This window comes from Condylura cristata, unplaced genomic scaffold (assembly GCF_000260355.1).
Source record: "Condylura cristata isolate star-nosed mole 26May11 unplaced genomic scaffold, ConCri1.0 scaffold00027, whole genome shotgun sequence".
NCBI classification, from domain to species: domain Eukaryota; kingdom Metazoa; phylum Chordata; class Mammalia; order Eulipotyphla; family Talpidae; genus Condylura; species Condylura cristata.
The window spans coordinates 6502240-6512902 of NW_004567128.1; positions in this window are offsets into that span (position 1 = coordinate 6502240).

Below are 10663 nucleotides of genomic sequence, written 5' to 3' on the forward strand. Positions count from 1 at the left end.
AGCTGTAAGAAATAATACAGAGATTCCCATGTACCCTTTGCCCAATTTCCCTCAGTGGTAACATCTTGCAAAATTATAGGCAGCATCACAACCGGAATATTGATAATGATACAATCCACTGATTTTATTGCAGTCTCTCTAGTTTTACTTGTATTCTTGTGTGTGTGTGTGTGTGTGTGTGTGCGCACGTGTAGTCTGAGAAGATGTGTAATTATTTCCATTACCACAGTCAAGATCAAGGCACTTCACCAGGAGGATCCCCCCTCCACTGCCCTTTTTAACCACACAGCCACCTTTGTTCTAACCACTGCAGTCACTACACCATTTCAAAATGTAACGTAAACAACGTCACATGGTATGCAACCTTTTGGGATTGATTTTTTCACTCAACATCACTCCCTTTATTTTCATCCAAGTTAATGCATGTCCCAATAGTTTATTCTTTTTTGTTGCTGAAAACTATTCCACCAGACATCGTGCTATATTTAACTCTTCACTCAGTGGAGCACATCTAAGGTATTATCAATTTGGGACTATTATAATTAACACAAACATTTGTATGTTTTCTGTGCACCTAAGTTTTCCTTTCTCTAGGTTAAATATCCAAAAGTGGCCCTCCCTGGTGGCACAGCGGGTTAAAGCACAACACTGAGAATCTAAAGCCACTTCCGCATGAGTTCGATTCCCGCCTGCACCGGAGGTGACCACATGGTGTGGCAGACCTCTCCTGACCCGCCCGCTGCTCCCCTCAGCAGTGTACTTCGTCGATCTGCCTGTTCTGTTCCCCACTCTGTCTCAGGAGAAGCCTCTCACCGCCCCTGAGCCTCTGGCCTGTACCCCAGTTCTGTATGCACAAATGAATAAATCTTTAAAAAAAAATATCCAAAAGTACTGGGTTTTATGATAGTTGCATGTTGAGCGCTTTTAAAAAAAAAAAAAGATTTATTTATACATACAGGAACTGGGGTACAGGCCAGAGGTACAGGGGGCTGAGAGGATTCACCAGAGACACAGTGGGGAACAGAATGGTTGGATTAACTGACATACACTGCTGGTGGGAGCAGCAGACTGACAGAAGAGGTCTGCTGTGCCCAGTAGGTTAACTGCCTGGCCAGGGATTGATCTCGTACTGCAGTGGTTGCTGATAGCTTCAGAGTGAGACTTAGCCCCTTGCACCACCAGGAAGGTCCACACATTTAGCTTTTAAAGAAACTGCTAATTGTTTATAGAGTAGCTGGAACATTTTACATTCCATCAGAAATGTAGGAGTTAAGTTGTTTCCCGCCTCTCGCCATTATTTTCTGGGGAACTATTTTTATTTTAACCATTCTAATAAATGAGTAGTCCTAGTTTGCTGTGGTTTCATTTTGGATTTCCCTAGTGGTTAATGGTGTTGCTCAACTTTCATGCACTTATTTGCCATCTGGATAGCCTCTTATGTTAAATATCTGTTCCTGTCTATTGTCCATTTTCTAATTGGATTGTTCGGGGGGGGGGGTTTATTGTTAAATTTTGGTAGTTGTTTATATAGTGTAGATACTAATCTCCATTATGTATATGGTTTGTAAATATTTTCTGTATCTAGTCTTTTCATCCTATTAATGTAGTATTATGCAGAGCAAAAAGATTTACTTGTTTTTGTTACTGATCAATGTCTAGTCACTTTAACACCATTTGTAATACATGTGAACATTGGGAAATGCGATGCATCCAATTTTATTCTTCTGCCTTAAGACAGCTTTGGCCATTTGGGGTCTTTTGTGGTTCTGTTTATTCCTGAGACATTTACAAATCAATCAGTGCGATACACCACATTAACAGACTGAAGGATAGAAACCATACTATCATTTCAATAGATGCAGAAAATGCCTTTGACGAAATTCAGCATCCTTGTATGATGAAAAGGCATAACAAATTAGGAACAGAACGACTACACCTCAATATGATAAAGGTTATATGCGACCAGCCTATAGCAAGCATATCATTCAACGGTGAAAAGGTGAGGCTTTCCCCTAAGATTAGGGTCAAGACAAAGATACCTGGTCTCATCATTTCTGGTCACCACAGGACTGCAAGTCCTTGCCAGAGAAATCAGGTGAGAATCATAAATAAAAGCACCCCAATCTGAAGGGAAGGAATTAAACTGTTAATATTTGAGGATGGTCTGATCTTACATAGAGAAAACTCCAAACACTCCACTATACAACTGTTAAAATAAACAAATTCAGTAAAGTTGTAAGATACAAAATCAAAAAAGTCAGTTGCATTTCTACATGATAACAAGGAACTAGCTAAAAAAGAAATGAAGAAAACAATGTCAGGTGTCATGGTATCAAAAAGAATAAAATATTTAGGAATCCATTTAGCCATGAGAATGAAGAATCTGTCCACTAAAAACGAGAAGACACTGGGATTGAAAATGAACAAGAACCCAATGAGTGGGAACTTTTCATGTGTTCTTTGATCAGAAGAGTGAACAGTGCTAACAGGCCCAGAGTACCCAACACATTCAAAATTTTAATGCAATCCCTATGAAAATTCCAGTGGCATTTTTCACAGAAATAGAAAAAAACCATCCTCAAATTCGTATGGCACCACAGGACGCCCTGTGTACTTGTTCCAGCCCTACTTGTTGAAGAGATGATCTTTACCTCATTGTATTGCCTTTGGTTCTTTGTCAAAGGTCAGCATTAACACATTTTTGAATGCTGACCCAGCCTTGTACATCTGGAATAAACTCCACTTTGTCACAGTGTGTTCTTTTTAAACATTGTTGGATTCGATGTGCTAATATTTTATTGAGGACTTTTGCATATAAAATCATGAACAACACTGACACATAGCTTTCTTGTTTTGTATTTTTTTTTTTTTAGTTTTATATGTATGTGCTGCTGAAGCAGACACTATTTGTTTAGTTTTAGTATCAGACCAATCTTTTCCTCAACAAACAAGTTGTGGGATTTTCCTCCTCTTCTATTTTCTGGAAAAGATTATGTATAATTGGTGTTAATTCTTCTTTAAATGTCTGGTAGAGTTCTCCAGTGAAACAGTGTATGCCTGGAGAATTTTATTTGGGGAAGTTTTAAAATTACAAATTCATAGGTCATAGAACTATTCAGATGATTACATTTGGTCAAGTTTTAGTAGTTCATGGTTTTAGAGGAATTGGTTCAGTTCTTCTAAGTTGTTAAATTTATTAGTGTAAGTTGTTTATAATATTCCCTTATTATCTTTTAAATGACTGCAAGTCTATGACCTCCTTAATTGCTGATACTGGTGACTTCTCTGTTGTCATGTTTTAAGCTGTACTGGCACTTCATCAATTTTATTTTATTTTTGATGAACCAGTATTTTAATTAATTTTTACTATTATTTCGCCTATCTTGATTTTTTAAATTTGTTTTTTATTATTTCTTTCTTTCTGCTTGCTTTGGGCTTATTTTTTCTTCTTGTCCTCTTTTACTCAGGTAGGAATTTAGGTTACTGATTACAAACTTTTCTTCCATTCCATATGAATTTTCCTCTGAGCATTACTTTAGCTGCACCTAACATTTATTATGTTGTATTTTTCTTTCCATTCATTTCCAAATTTTAAACATTACTTTGGAGCTGTTCTCCTTCACTCAGGAATTATCTTGCTTACATACTGAAGAATTGCATGGATTTTTGAAATAAAATGTATATTCTTCTGTTGTTGGGTGGGGGGGTATGTATATCCGTTGGACAGTGTTAATTCATCACATTGTTCAGATGCTCTATATCGTCTCTGATTTTTTTGCTGATAATTCTATGAGTTGCTGAAAGGGAGATTTTGAAGTCTCTGACAATAACTGTGAACTTGGTTATTTCAAAGTTTAGTTCTATTAGATTTTCTTTCAAATATTTTGAGATTCCTTGTTTGGTGCATACACACTTAGAATCATTGTAATGAATGCTGTGTTCCTTTCATGATCAGGTAATGTGTCTCTCTGTCTCTGCTAATTTCCTTTTCTCTATAGTCTAATTTATCTGATACTAACTTGTTTGTAATGTTTGGATAGTAGATTTGTTTTTATTCCATTACTTTTAATCTACTATGATGTTGAGTTTGAAGTGAGTTTTTTTGTAAATCTCATTCAGTTGGGTTTTTAATTTTTGTTTTTTTTTTTTTACTCACCTGGCCAATCTCTGCCTTTTTATTAGTGTTAGGGACCACATGCATTTAAGATAACTACTGATTAAACCTGCATTTTGTTATTTGCTTTCTGATTGTTTCCTTTTTTTTCTATTTTCTTAACTTCCTGTGGATTGCTTGAATTTTTTTTAAGATGTATTTATTTATGCATACAGAACTGGGGAACAGGCCAGAGGCACAGGAGGTGAGAGGATTCACCAGCGATAGAGTGGGGAGCAGAACAGTTCGATTGGCTGAAATACACTGAGACAGAGTGGGGAGCAGAGGGCAGGACAGGAAAGTTCTGCCGCACCCTGTGGGTCAGCACCCTGGCTGGGGATCAAACTCATGCTGCAGTGGCTGTGGACAGCTTCACAGTGCTGTGCTTTTAACCTCTGTGCCACCAGGGAGGGCCTTGCTGGGACTTTTTTTTTTTTAGGAATTCACCTTGGATTACTTATGTTTATGTGGGTTTCTTAGTCTAAGGTTGCTCTGGGTACTACAATATCCATATATGGTACATCACAGTCTACCTTGCCAACATTTTGCCTCTTCAAGTAGTGTGTGAAGTCTTGCTTCCATTTATGATTCCTTACTCTCATTGTTTTAAGATAACATTGCATTGAGTATCAGACAGTGTTATAACTTTTGTTTCAATCATAACTTTTAATTTATAAAGTTTTGAGAAAGATTGGCTATTCACCCATATGCCTACTCTATCTGTTACTTTGGTAAATAAATAATTAGGATTAGGATAATAATAAAGGAAATTAAAAACTAGAAAAAAATCAATTAAAAAGATCAATGAAACTAAGGGTTTTTTTTTAAAAAAAGATGAAATTGACAAACCTTTAACTAGACTAAGGAAATGAGAAGCTTCAAATAAATTATAAATGAAAGAGGAAACATTACAACTGATGCCACAGAAATAGAAAGACTCATAAAAGATGACTATGAAAAATTACATACTAACAAGTTGAATGAACTAAAAGAAATGGAATCATTCCTAGAAATGTATAACCTGCTAAGACTGAATTTTGAAGAAATAGAAAATTTGAATGAAACAATAGCAAAAAAAAAGAGATAGAATCAATAATAATAATAGTAATAATAATAATATAGTAAACTCCCAACAAAAAAAGCTCATTATATGACTGTCAGCCTTACACTGATACCAATGCCAGACAAGCGCAATACGAGAAAAGGAAATTACAGACCAACATGTCTAAATCCTCACCAAGGGCCCTCCCTGGTGGTGCAGTGGGTTGGAGCTGGCCATGGCCACTTCAGTGCCAGTTCCATCTCTGCCCTGGAGGTGACCCACATGGCACGGTAGACCTCTCCTGCCTCACCCGCTGCTCCCCTCAGCAGTGTACTTCATCAATCTGCCTGTTCTGTTCCCCACTCTGTGTCTGGTAAATTCTCTCAAGCTGCTGCACCTCTGGCCTGTACCCCAGTTCTGTATGCATAAATAAATAGAATTTTTTTTGGAAATTAATTTATTCAATACATCCAAGAGGATGTCATCAATTATGACCAGTGACTGAAGCATTTTGTGTGATGGCATTTACAATTCTCACCAATTTTTTTTCTTTTTTTATAACAGTTTATTTTTACATCATTTTGTACGTTTTTTTTTCATCTCAATTGTAATCCCATAAATAGAATATTTTTTAAAATAATGCATAAATCCTGAACAAAACGCTAGCAAGCCAATTCAACAGTATAGCATCATACACGATGGTGAAGGGAACCTCATTCCTGGGATTCCGGGGGATGGAATATAAGCAAATCAACCAATGTTGTTTTCCAGATTAACATGATGGAAGCTAAAAACCTACATGATCATCTTGATAGACGCAGAAAAAGCCTCTGACAAAATGCAAATCTTCTCATGACGGAATCTCTCAACAAATTAGGTACAGAAAGAAAGTGCCTCAGTGTGTTAAGAGCCATATGTGAGCAGCTCCCAGGGATGACGTGATCGGGAACAGGATCATGTCCCCTCCAGTCTCATCGCTTCTATTCACCATAGTGCTGGCAGTCCTTGCTACAGTAATTAGGCAGTAAAAAGAATTTCAAAGCATGCAAATTGGGGGCTTGCCTGGTGGCGTAGGGTCTAAGTCTTAGCACCATCACCACTGCCGCCTGAGTTCGCTCCCCGGCCAGGGAGTGACCCACAGGGCGCAGCAGACCTCTCCTGTCTCCCCACTGCTCCCCTCAGCAGTGGACTTCAGTGGCCCCCCTGCTCTGCTCCTCTCTCTGTCTCTGCTTATCCTCACACCCTCCACACCTCTGGCCTACACCCCATAAAATCTTAAAAAAATAAAAGCGTCCAAATTTGAAAGGAAGGCCTTGTTGTTTGTGGATGCCATGATCCTATATATAGAAAATCCTCAAGACTGTCCCCAAGCTGTTGGCACTAATAAACCAATTTAATAACGTTGCAAGATACAAAATCAGCTTTCTTCCTTCTCGATGCTTCAGAATCCCACCTTTCATACCTTCCTATTTGAACTTGCTTTAGCCTATATTTAAGAGTCGGTCTGGTAGTGACAAATTCTCTCAGTTTTTCTTCATCTGCAAATGTCTTGCTTCCTTTTATACCTAAACGATATTCTGGGTTGGTAGTTCTTCCCCAGAGTTTGAAAAATATTGAACCATGTCCTCTTGTCCTCCCTGGTTTCTGGTGAGAATTTTTTTTCACTTGAGTTAGTATTTCCCCTTTGGTAATGCATCATTTCTGTCTGACAGCTTTCAAGATGTTGTTTTTCCTTTAGTTCTCAGAAGTTTAATTATGATGTACTGATATGAGTGTCTTTGAATTGATACCATTTGAAGTTTGCTTGGCTTCTTTTATCTGTGTTTTCTTTTGCCAAATTTGGGGTGTTAAAAGCCATTATTTCTTCTAATATCCTTTCGGCCTCATTCTCTGTCTCCTCACTCTCTGATTCCAAGAAGATGCACGTCGGCCCTTTCATCTTTGTTCTGCAGGTTCCTGAGAATCTGTTCATTTTTTCCAATCGGCTTTGTTTTCCAGAAAGAGTAAATTTTATTAATCGGTTCTTAAGTTCACTGACTTTTCTCTGTTGATATAGTTACTCTCCAACAGAACACATCATACTAATTAAAATATTTTTGGTACTGTGTTTTTTTTAGTTAGGAGATTTCTACTTCATTCTTTCTTATAACATGTATTTCTTTTCTGAGATTTTTCTACATTTTCATTTATGTCAGCATTTGTTGCTGCTTGTTAAAGTTTTTTTAATGAGCACATTAATGTCCTCATCAGATAATTCCAACATCTGATTCATCTCTGCACTGGCTTCAGATACTGTCTTTTTTCATTCAATTCATTTTCCTGGCTCTTGAGATAATGGGTGTTTTTCAATTATATCCTGGACTTTTCATTATCGTGTGATGAGACTCTAGGTCTTGCTTTTACTTAGCAGGTCGTCACCCGTGTAGGTGTAGTATGCAGGCTCCGACCTACTTTTGGGGACTGTGGCTTCAATGATAACGTGATTTTCTGAGCCTTGCAATATTTTTTGCCATGTGGCCTTATCTTGCTGGTCCCAGGTGATGTCACCTGAGGGTGCCCAAGGGACCACCCCAGGTAGTCACCTGATGTCTCTAGGTAGGGGAAGGGAGTTTCTGGTACATAGGGACAGAAAGTGCTTCCCGGGACAGGCAGCTCGTGTGTGGCAGAATCTCTGTTGCAGGTGCCAACCCACCGCCTGTCATCTCTTGGCAAGAGAGGAGAGTCCCCAGTCTGTCCAGGGAAGAGAGCACTTCCTTTAAGGCTTGTTTGTAGTGGGGCTCCTGGCACTGGGCCTTGCCAGCGCAGCCTGGCTCACCTGGTTTTGCCAGAGGTACTGTCTGGTCCCATGGAGGAATGAGCTTAAGTGTGTTTCCTTCCAGTCGTAGCCTCAAAACCTGTGGCTCATCTGTTGCTGTGCCAGCCCTGGGTTGCCTTTTCCGCCGGGTGGGAGACATCCCCTGCTGCTGTGTTCTTCTAGTCCCAGGAGCCCAGGCAGCTCTCCTTCCTCTTTCTATCTTCCAGAATGCAGAATGTGCCATTCGGTGCCTCTTGAGTTCTTTCCAAGGCTTCAAGTTGCACTTGGGGTCGGGGGAGTGGGGCTGGAGGAGGGAGAATGCGACTAAGTGTCCAGACCAAGACACCAAGATTTCTTTTCAGGTGGAATTCATTCTCTAAAACTGAAGAACGTGGCCCTCCCTGGTGGCACAGCGGGTTAAAGCACAGCACAAAGAAGCTTAAGCCACTTTTGCATGAGTTCAATCCCCGCCTGCCCTGGAGGTAACTGACCCACATGGCATGGCAGACCTCTCCTGACCCGCCCGCTGCTCCCCTCAGCAGTGTACTTCGCCAATCTGCCTATTCTGCTCTGTCTCTGGTGAATCCTCTCACCCTCCACATCTCTGGCCTGTACCCCAGTTCTGTGTGAATAAATAAAATAAATCTTTAAAAGAAAAAAAAAACTGAAGAACGATTCGAGAACATGATCATTACAGTTCTTACATGATTGATACTAAAAACAATTCTGGCATGGAAATAAAGGCCATTTATTCAAAAATGGCCCGCTCCTGGGGTCAAATACACTCACGCTGGCACTGAGAGTGAGCAAAGTCAAAGGAGAGATTAGAAAGACTGTGGAGAGCAGCCTTGAAGCCGAGGGTGGAAAGAGCATTAAGGAGCTGCGCGAGGTTATTATTATATTCGTTGATGATGAGATTAGAAACCAGAGGATCTGAAGCATTCAGGTGCCTCCTCAAAACTCCTCTGGCATTTGGCTCATGATGGCCGCAGAAGGTAGGTCATGACATCCCAAGACCATGGTAACAGCACACTGTTTCCCAGGGTGCCATTTTCAAACTCCAAACACAGCATTTGCTCGAAGACACACTGCAGCGGGCAAATGCCTTTTGCCTACCTGGCAAATGAACAAAAAATTTCAGCAGAAACAAATGTTTACTAAATTTGACTAGTATGAAATGTCTGTTAATCATTGTCTCTTAACTATCGGACTTGGGGGGGCTTTCACTTGTGTTCATGAATTCCTTTCAAGTTAACAGTTACTCATGGAATGCTTACTCTTTGAAGGAGAGCATGAAATTATGATTGGCATGGGATTTGTTTGTGAAACCATTTCTTGTCTTTAAGCTTCTCACTAGCATTTATTGGTGACAACTATTAATGTGTCACATTTTTCATTTGCTCATGGTCACTTCCATGGAAGCTAAACTTTTACTCCCAACAGCATGCATAGGATTTCAGATAAAAGATGACCCCTTCCTGATTAAATGTGTTTGAGTCTTTCATTAATTTTTAAAGATTGATCCTGAAAAAGGATCCATAGGAATATCTCTCTCTCCCTAATATGTATTCTTATTATGCTACAACATATGCATGTATGTATATAAGTGTACACACACACACATATACATATATATCTCCCTACCATACACATGGATGTGTACACATGTACTGCCCATATAAAATCATAGGATTTCAACTTTTTCCAAAGAGAAATTCTTTTTTTAGAGAAATTCTTTTTTTAAAGAAATCTCTATTTTTTTAAGATTTATTATTTATTTATGCATACAAAACTAGGGTGCAGGCCAGAGGTGCAGGGGCAGTGAGAGGAATCACCAGAGAGAGAGTGGGGAGCAGAACAGGCAGATCGAGGAAGTGCACTGCTGAGGGGAGCAGCAGGTGGGTCAGGAGAGGTTGCTGTACTATGTGGATCACCCTGGGGGCCGGGAATCGAACTCGCACTGAAGTGACTGTAGCCAGCTTGCAATGCTGTATGCTAACCCGTTGCGCCACCAGGGAGGGCCTGAGAAATTATTTATTTATTTATTTTTTATTTTATTTTTTTTTTAAGATTTATTTATTTGTGCATACAGAACTGGGGTACAGGCCAGAGGCTCAGGGGCGGCGAGAGGCTTCACCAGAGACAGAGTGGGGAGCAGAACAGGCAGATAGACGAAGTACACTGCTGAGGGGAGCAGGGGGCGGGTCAGGAGAGGTCTGCTGCGCCATGTGGTCACCTCCGGGGCAGGCGGGAATCGAACTCATGCGGAAGCGGCCCTAGATTCTCAGTGCAGTGCTTTAACCCGCTGCGCCACCAGGGAGGGCCCGAGAAATTATTTTTTTAAAGCAACTTAAGTGAAGAAGCCTCCACCCCCTAGAAGTTCTTCAGGATTACAATCTATAGACTAAACCAACCTGCAGATGCGTAAGTATACCAGATGAAATTTCGATCTTCACTACCCAAAACAAAGTATATGCATCTTGGTGAGTGTGATTGGGCTGTGTTACTTGTTACAGTGAATCATGGGAAGCTATTCACTGGGAACAGATTACGATATCTTTGGAAATTCTCTTAACATTGACCCTGAGATCGCATCTCACCTACTCCAAAACTTCCTTCAGCACATTAAATGACTCCCCTGCATCCTGAAAAAGTGCACCAGGCTCCCCCAAAG